At 51.0% G+C, this 9,651-nt stretch overlaps 1 long non-coding RNA gene across 1 annotated transcript; it reads right to left on the bottom strand.

Moving 5' to 3' along the window:
• Nucleotides 1-8,327: 8,327 nt before the first annotated feature.
• On the bottom strand, nucleotides 8,328-9,257 carry LOC123154569 (uncharacterized). Its single transcript, XR_006476908.1, has 2 exons — nucleotides 8,959-9,257; nucleotides 8,328-8,723 (listed from the first exon to the last, which is right to left on the bottom strand). It is a non-coding gene; the product is annotated as an uncharacterized lncRNA (long non-coding RNA).
• Nucleotides 9,258-9,651: the final 394 nt, after the last annotated feature.

The following is a 9,651-nucleotide window of genomic DNA, read 5'->3' as shown; positions in this document are numbered from 1 at the left end:
AGCATAACTAGTCTGAGAGCAATCACGTGCATAGTGTCCTGGCTTCCCGCATGTGAAGCAAGTCCCTGAGGTTGGACGTGGACCCGCACTGACAAGCGGTCTACCAGTAGGCAAGGGTGGAACATACGACTGAGCTGGGGAAGGCACCACATAGGATGGCCTCGGTGTATATCCGGAAGGAAGAGCGGAGTTTGGAACCCAAATCCGGCGCTTCTAGGAACTAGAGCCAGAGGAAGATCCCAAATTACGGGTGTGCTTACGAGACTCCTCGTAAGTGAGCTGAGCTGTCTCTGCATTGATGGCCTTGTTCACAAGGGCTTGGAATGTATCACAATGATGCAGGTGGAGATCACGACGCAACTTGGGGTTGAGACCCTTCCGGAACCTAGCCTGCTTCTTGGCGTCCGTGGACACTTCTTCTGTGGCATAACGGGCGAGGTTCTCAAACTCTCTGCTGTAAGCATCAACAGCCATCTTACTCTGGGTGAGACTACAGAACTCTTCTCTCTTGCGATCAAGGAGGGCCTGGGGAATGTGATGCTCGCGAAAAGCCTCAGTGAAATCCTTCCAGGTAGGAATCTGGCCAGCTGGAAGCAAAGCCTCATAGTTCTGCCACCAAAGACTAGCAGGACCTTCCAGGTGGTATGTGGCATAGGTGACCTTGTCATCTTCAGCTACGTTCGCAGAACGCAGCTTATGAGTGATGCTACGGAGCCAGTCATCTGCATCGAGTGGCTCGATGGAATGATGAAAGGTAGGTGGGTGCAAGCGAATGAAATCATGAATGGTAGCAGACCCTTTGAACTGATGTGCGGTGTTCTCCTCGATACGTGCCAACAAACGGTTAGACTCACGCTTGTTCCTCTCCATTTCTAACATGAACTCTGCCAACGAAGGCTGGTCGGGAGGATCCTCATCCCTAGCATCTCCATGGTTCTGGCTACGAACAATAGAACTTGATGACATCCTGAGAAACGAAACCCAGGGATGAATCAACATTAACTATAGACTGTAGAATGTAGGACAAGGAATTAGTATCTCTCGAACTCCTAGGGAAAATTCCGGCAGCATAACGGCAGTAAAATGCTCAGAATGAGACATCCTACTAAAAATGGGGTGGTAACATACTCATCATCATCACTCAAGGTTCTGAGATAGTACTAAACAGACTACACCGGAAGTACTCGAAAACTGGGGTATGACTCTGATCAACCAATCCTAAGGGACTACGGAGTAGTAACACGTGATCCTGATAGACGGAAGAGAAGCCTAGTTCCTTAATCCCGTCGGAAAGATAGGATGACTCAGATCAGAAGGTCATGAGGTATAAGGAGTAAAAAGAGCCTTACGTTCCAACCCACAATCAATTCCCTTACATAACTAAAGATTTTCTATACTCAACTTCGACCGGTTTGGCTTGGTAATCCTACAGGCAGTCAGGCTCTGATACCAGCGCTGTCAGGACCCCGACTCAATGCCACATCGATCTAGCATGTAACACCTCATATCACTTTGCGGCCTCACGCACGGTATCCCCACGGGTGTCGCCTTACCTTTGCCCGGGACCGTTTGCGCATTTTGGCACACGTATATGATGGTGTCGCTAGCATCCATATGATAAAGAGCCCGGGCTGACATGGCTAGTCGTAAACCCAAAGTGGCACTAACTTACAGGGACAGGCATCCATGACCCAGCATCGAACGTGTCGGTCATCAACGAGTGAATCCAGGCTGTAGCACTGGGCTAACAGGACTCCGGTGAACCGGGCTGTAGCGGGCTAGCAGGACTCCGGTATTCATCGCGTGACATTTCCCCGAAGGGACAGACACAGGATCGAAGAAGGACACATGCCGGCCTGCCTAAGTGTTCCGGAGCAGTAGCAAGCTACCAGGGCTCAGTGGAAGCACTAGGAGACATTTCCCGGTAAGAGAGGCTACTAAGAATAAACAACTAGATAGTCAGATCCCACACATAGCAATACACATTACACGTACGCATAACATGCAAGTATGTGCTGTACAACATGGCATCACAGCATAACTCAACAATCATATAGATAAAGGCTCAGAAGAGCCATCATAGCATTTATTGCAAACAGGGGTCACAAAACCCATCATACAGAGCATACAAGCAACAAGCGGAAGCATTACATGTCTGGGTACAGACATCTACAAATGAAAAAGGCTGAAGAGCCTGACTATCTACAACATCCGATCAAGATCGTAGCTGAGGTACTAGCTACTAGTCGAAGTCCACGAGAACACTAGTAAGACCGAAGTCTCCGCTGCAAAAACATAAATGAAGCAACATGAGTACAAAGGTACTCAGCAAGACTTACATCAGATCCTATCATACATGCATTTGTATCAAGAGGGTAATGTGGGGTTTAGTTGCAGCAAGCCAGCTTTGACTCTGTGGCTATCCTGTTCTACGACTACCAGAAACTCTGGAGGTGAGACAACGTACACGAGTCCACTAATCACCATACAATACACTACTATGGATTCATCCCCGTCTCCCTACGAGAAGGCCATCCATAGCACTCACACTTGTCTTGAGCATTTTAGAGTATCCACTTCAGGTTGTCTATGTACCATGTAAGCATCCAAGAAGTCCATAACCGCGGACCCGGCTATTCGAATAGATCATGTTAACCCTGCAGGGGTGTACTTCTTCACACACGCTCTCGCCACTTACCGCCATGTACACGTCATGTATCTCGGCAACCTTCAAGCGGAAGCCTGGCGAGGGTGTCGGCCACGACCTGACTAACCACACAAGACTCTAGTCCAGGTTTATCGCCTATTCGGGTTCCATCCGCAAGGAGATCCGGCCGGGGTGTCGCTTACGGCCCCAAACGATGTGTACAGGGTTCCCGAGCCCACCATCCGGGTGCCACTCGGTACACCAGGCCACGTGTGCCTAGTCTGTCCCAAGCCCACCCTGCCGGGTGCCACTTGGTAGAAAAATAGCACTACCTACAAACACCAGAAACTAGTTGCGACTCCTGGACAGAGACCAAGTTGGTTAATAAGTCGAGAGGGGTCGAGTTACCGGAACCCAATGTGTGGTAGTATCGAGTCATTGGACAACATACATAGAACTCAGTGCTTAAGGACGGTTCCAGTGAGACAACCCACCATGTACTCCTACATGGCCTCTCACCGCTACCTTTACCAAATCGTGTTCACACACTTCACTCTCAGCATCAGAACATATCGTAACACTCCAATTCATTCCCAATGAACCAGACCTGACACAACTCTAAGCAATAGCAGGCATAGCATGGTAGGAACACAACAATGGCTTCAATCAACTCCTACACATGCTAGTGGGTTTCAACTATTTACTGTGGCAATGACAGGTCATGCAGAGGAATGGGTTCAACTACCGCAGCACAAAGTAGCAGATGAACCGTTGTTGTCCTAATGCAATAACTGAGAGCAGGAGCGAGAGAGTAGGGTTTTATCGAAATGAACAAGGGGGTTTGCTTGCCTGGTAGATCAGCAAGGAAGGCACTGCTTCATAGATAGGCACTCTGGAACAGACTCCGGAGCAGGACCTATCGAGAAGGAACAGTGTCGGCAATCAAAACACAATCATATGCAACAATATGATGCATGAACATGGCATGTAGATGTGATGCTGTTTGAGCTAATGCAACTAGTAATCATTTGGTTTGAAGTCCATTTGAACCAAAGGTTCAAATGCATCTCCAAATTAAGCTCCTATATATGCCATAATGTGTTTTCTCATATTCAGCATGTATAAGTTGGTTTGTCATGCATGAAACTAGTACAGATGGAAAGATTGCATTTTTCTGATAATTTTTCATATATAAATTATTTTAATCTGAGCTACGGTTGAATTGTTATGAATTTTTGAAGTTTAAAAACAATTTCTGGAATTTTCTGATTTAATATAAATCCAGAAATCATATATTGCGCCAGCATGACGTCAGCACGACGTCAGCAGTCAACTGCGGCTGGCTGGGGTCAAACCTGACGTGTGGGGCCCACACGTCAGTGACAGGGGGTTAAACAGGGGTTAATTTAATCCTAATTAAAAGTTAGTGGCGCTGGGGCCCACTGTCAGTGTCAGGGGGGGGTTAGTTAACGGTGATTAGCACTAAGCTAATCACCTGCCGACGGGGCCCACTCGTCAAGCCGGCGAGGTCGTCGGCGGCGACCTCTGGACGCGGCGGCGTCCGCGAAACAGGCCACGGGGGCGGCGTCGGAGAGCACCGGGGCGTAGCCCGGGCTCTCGCGCATCTGGTGGGGCAGGTGGAAGGAGCGGGGGAGGCCGGAGCTCGCCGGAGCAAAGCTCGCGGCGGCGGCCGGAGCTCGGCTTCGAGCGGGAACGGGCTGCGGGGCACGGGGAGGCCACCTGAGGGGCTCGGCGGCACCCTCGTGGCACTGGGAGCGCGAAGGGATGCTCGGTTTGGGCGGAGGCGGGCCGAGACGGCGACGGCGACATGGACGGCGGCGAGAGCTTCGGCCGTGGTGGGGAACGGCGCTACGGCGCGGAAACGAGGGGGAGAAGAGAGGGGAACGGTGGCGGAGCTCACCGCGGACCCAGCGAAGGCGTCAGCGGGCTCGGGGACGTCCTGCGTGCGGCGAATCGACGGCGGTGGTGGTCGGAGCCCGAGGTGGAAGACGACGGCGACGGCGGCTCCACAGGGCGTCCGGCGTCTTGTGGCTTGATGGGGAGCTTCAGGGCGAGGGGGCGGAGCTCCTGCGCGTGTCGGGGAGGCGAGGGGAGGCCGGTGGCGGCGGCTATGGCGAACGGCGGCGACCGACGCGTTCGGACACGGGAGAGAGAGAGCGAGGGAGAGGAGAGGAAGAATCGGGGGAAGAGTGAGAGGGTACGGGGGGGGGGGCGTGGCGACGCGCGGGATCGTCCAGAGCGACGGGGGGGGGGCGCCAGGCAAGCAGGGAGGCTGGTGGCGTGGCGCGGTGGCGCGCGCGCGCGCCGGGCACGCTCCCCTCCCTCTGTCGAGGACGAAGACGACAGAGGAGGAGGCGGGCTGGGCCGCCTGCTGGCTGGGCCGGCCTGCTGCTGCTGGGCCAGAGGCGCCAGGCAGAAGCCCAGGTAAGGTTTTCCTGTTTTATTTCTTTTTCTAAATTTTCTGACATTTGTTTTGATTTAATAAAATACTAAATCAACTTATTACCTTATGCCAATTTTTGCAGGAGCTAGATATATTATTCCAGAGCTCCTTTATAAATGGCATAATTTTTGGACCATATTTCATATATATAACAATATATATCCAAAGCAAATAATTATCGGATTAATCCAAATGGCCAAAATTAAATATCCATGAGCTCCTAAAAATATTGGTTTGGTTTTTATCTCTGTCCAATATTTTCAGAGGGCAACATGAGCATTTTCTTGGACCCTTTTGGAGAAATTTTTATTTGGGTCATTTTCAAAAATGATTCTGAGGGTTCCACCAATCCTCATTTCAAATTTAAATGAAATTTAAATATGATGCACAAATGGCTAGCTAGTCTAAGTCATACCAGACTAGGGATGTGACATGATATCTCCTGCCCTAGGGTTTTCTTTGACAAAACTTCGAGTTCTCATGCTCCTTGTTTCAGTCTTTCTCCGATACACCTTGATCTCGGGTATTGACAACTTCTGTCGGCGTTCTGAACGGGGGTCCCCAGACTTGGCCTGCCTGCGGCCTGCGGCGTCGGCTCAAGGGGGGCCCAGCACGGCCCATCTTCATCAACAACGACGACCCGCAGGACCCTCGCGAGGGGCCAAGGCCTCGCGGGGCGGATGACACGGAGCTTCCTCAGGCATGGCCTCATCAGGGCTGGCTCGCCGAGGGGTGGAGAGATCAAGGGCGGGGTACCTCACGAGGTGCCCGTGACGCAAGCCATGACGGACCAAGGGCGCCAGGTGGGTGCCAGCCCGCGCAGTGTCCTCCTTTCCTCTTTGGTGCAAAAGGGGCCAAGCGCGGCCGCGAGTAATCGCAGGCAACAGAATGGTTGCCCATTTCGGTGCAACGAGACTAGGACCCCAGGAAGGACTACAAGATGGAGGTCATCGTGGGAGGCCCAGGACGGCGTCACCACAGAGGCTTGTGCAGGCGAAGACTACTTTTTGTCAGGGTAGCAAGTACTAGTTGTCCCCCTTCAAATTAGCCCGCCATTGTTGGCTCCCTTCCCGCTCGATATTTGAGAAGAGGACTAGGGCCTCTATAAATAGGACCAGCCACCCACAGAAGAGAGGGGTTCAGAGGGGTTAAGAGGAGAGGTTCGATAGGAGGTTGAATCGGAGAAAGACAGTTAGAGAGAGAGAGAGAAGGGTGGCTGAACTCCTCCCAGCAGTTCATCGCCCCAGCCAAGAACAGACCCTCGCGAGGCTGTTCTTCCTTGTATCATTCATCATCATCAGCCCAAGAGGCAATCCACCACACCACAAACTGGAGTAGGGTATTACACCACAACGGTGGCCCGAACCAGTATAAACCCTGTGTCTCTTGTGTTGTTCTTTCCATAGCTTAGATCTTAGCGAGGCGGAGGGGTGCAGGTAGGTAGGAAGAGAAATCTCCGCGTGCACCCCAGTGTTCGAACCTCAAGGGTCTGCCGGAACCCGAAATCCGACATTTGGCGCGCCAGGTAGGGGTGTGCCGGGATTCGTCTTCCACCACCCCGTTCTCCTCCGACCATCGCACCCATGTCTGATGCTCGTCGGGCCCGCGCCGAGCACCGGGCCGCTCTCGCTTCCCGCGTCGCCCAGACGGCTCCCATCGGCGGGCGTCCTCACCGATCCCCGTCACCTGCCGTCAACACCGCCATTGGCTCGGCGGGGGACGAGCAGCAAGCATCGTCTCAACATCCGTCCGTGCGGCAAGACGGCCGCACCGCAACTCCCTCACTCCCCCCAACTGATTCTTCGTCCCACGCGCTCCGCTCACCCATGGAGGCTCGAGCTGCGCTCATCGCGGCAAACGAGCTCCTGCGCTACCGCCCCGTCGACAACGTCTACGAAGAATGGCTCGACTGCGTCGCCGAGCTCGTCCGCGCCGCAGGGGGCTCTCATGCGCCGTCCGTTCCGCTGCACCGCACCCCGCCCCGCGCGGGCGACGAAGCTCCGGCGGCGGCCCGGCCGCCTCCTCCTCAAGAAGGCGCCATGGCTCCAAGGCGCGGGGCCCCTGGGCGGAACCCGCTCCGTCAGGTGCCAGCGCAGCAAGAGCAGAGCTGCCAGGAAGTCCCTCGCCCGCAAGATGCTGCCCGGGCGCTCCCTGCTCCAGCACGTCGTGACCATGCCCCTGCTCCCGCACATCAAGACCCAGCTGCAGCGCGTGGGGACATGCAAGACCAAGCTCTCCGTCACCCAAGGCCTCCCGTGGCCACAGTAGGCTGCCGTGCCTTCACCGCCGAGCTACGCAGTGTCGCGTGGCCTGGCAAGTTCAAGCCAGACCTGCCTCCTCGCTACGATGGCACGGCTGACCCTGCGGAGTTCCTCCAGCTCTACGAAATCCTAGGTTACCTCTTCCAGCCGTCGTATATGATCCCCTTTCCATCCTCCTACACACTCTTCTTCGGCACCCCAAGGCCGCTGTCGCTTTGGTCACCTCCCTCACCTCTCTGGCTCCCCTTATAACCTAAGCGAACGACGACGAGGAAAGGAAATAGAAATTGAATCTATTCAAACTATTGTAGACTCACTATAAAAGTATAAAAGAACATATTCCTTGACTGGAAATTGCAACTATAATTATTAAAATAAATTTTCACATACATAAACTAATCAGACCATTAGGCAGTTGATTTTGAGTGAACAGAACACCCTCCTTAAGCGATTAACAGTTTCTCATGATATCTATGGTATAATAGAATAAACAAACCAAATAAAAGCTATATATGATTACTAAAAATTGTTGTTTGCTATCAAGAAAAGTGATGGTGTTGCAGCAAGATGATCTAAATGTAAATCAAATGGAGCTGAATTCTAAACCTGCTTCTCGCGCCTAGCTCGTCTAACAGTGGAATATGAGTAGCACATTTGTATGCACAACCACATTGCAGTAGCTAAAGGGGCTTGTCCCCCTCTCCCTCATGTCATTAGCTATCAAAAATCATTACCTAGTTAGCCATTTGTAGAACAAGGTAAACACAGAGAAAACGAGATGGATTAATTCCTCATAGATGAGATGTATCCTCTCAGCATTACTCAAAAAAGGATACCTGATAGATGAGATGTATACTCTTAGAATTACTCAAAATCACCGAGTTCACTTTCACATACCTCAAGATCAGGTAGAACATTATATCTCTAATTATCCTCTACTCAAAAAGCATTTCAATTACTTGCAATACCTTCCATCACCAAGACATCAACACTTGTAGCAATAGACATCGTATATTACAATATATATCATCGGCTCATCTCATGTTGCCTAAATTTACATGGACCAATCAAATAATTGTAGCCATATGAAAGAAAAAACTGAAACAGTTCAAAGAAAGGCAAAGAATCTTCAGGCTCTGTAGCAACAATTGGATTGCTCTTATTTTCGACAAACTCCTTTTGTGTAGAAGCAGTCAATCATGTCTAAAAAAATCTGGAAACAGCTAGCAGGCTAACAAATATGGCATTATTACTGAACATAACTAAATGCAAATTACAGTAAGGGGCATAACCTGTGAAGATGGCCATCTGTCCTTGTTGCTGCAACTCAACGAACATGTGAAAGGCACACCTGCAGTAGGAAGATTCAGCAGCCACATGCAGCAAGTCAGGAGTCGTGTATGAGTAAATCAGAGAAAGGAGAAAAGATGAAATCCAGCACATAAGCGGGAAGAGAAATTAGATCCTTTTTACATCAAATCAAGGCTAAAAACATGTTGAAACATACCGTTGGTGTCTAAGAATTTATGTTTTCCAGACCAAAGAAGAAAACGATCTAGTTTTAAAGAGGAGAGTGATTACCCTACCTCCAATCATCAGGGGCGTGCAGATCTGAGTAGGGGGTCGATCCGGAGAAACCAGCATGCACCAAGCCGCGCCGCCTCAACAAGAGTTCCTCTCCCTTCCCTCTAGCCGGTCACCGGAGGCGCCGCCGCCTGCGACCGCCTCCCTCACCTTGTGCCCCTTCTCCTCCTTTCTTCCTCTCTCCCTCACGCCCTGGTCTCTTTGCATCAGCAGGACATCGTCGCCACCGGAGCAAGACGCCGCACCCACCGCCAGATCCATCGACGCCGCGCCCGGATGGCCGGCAAGGCACCAGATCGAGTGCCTGGCGGTTGGGATCGGGAGGTGAGGGAGAGGAGAGCCTGTTCTCGTGTGTGTTTTCTGGCGTGCTTTTTTCAATTTAGAAAGGACCGTGGGTTGAATACGGTAAACTATAAGGATTTATTTGTAAAATGTTTGAACGAAACTTTTTCTCACTTAAGAAAGGACTATGGGTTGAATACTACAAAATAGAGGGGTTTTTGCCAAAGCATCGACGACGTACGACCAGAAGCAGTAATTGCTTTATTAGTAGGGAAAGATATATATATATATATATATATATATATATATATATATATATATATATAAAGGAAGAATGCAATAATAGTCTGAATGCTATGCATTGTTTATTCAAAAAGGTGCGTTAAGGCAGAATGATACAAGTAGTGCGATAA

This window comes from Triticum aestivum, chromosome 7A, assembly GCF_018294505.1.
Source record: "Triticum aestivum cultivar Chinese Spring chromosome 7A, IWGSC CS RefSeq v2.1, whole genome shotgun sequence".
NCBI lineage: Eukaryota > Viridiplantae > Streptophyta > Magnoliopsida > Poales > Poaceae > Triticum > Triticum aestivum.
This window is presented reverse-complemented; position numbering and strand designations above follow the sequence as displayed.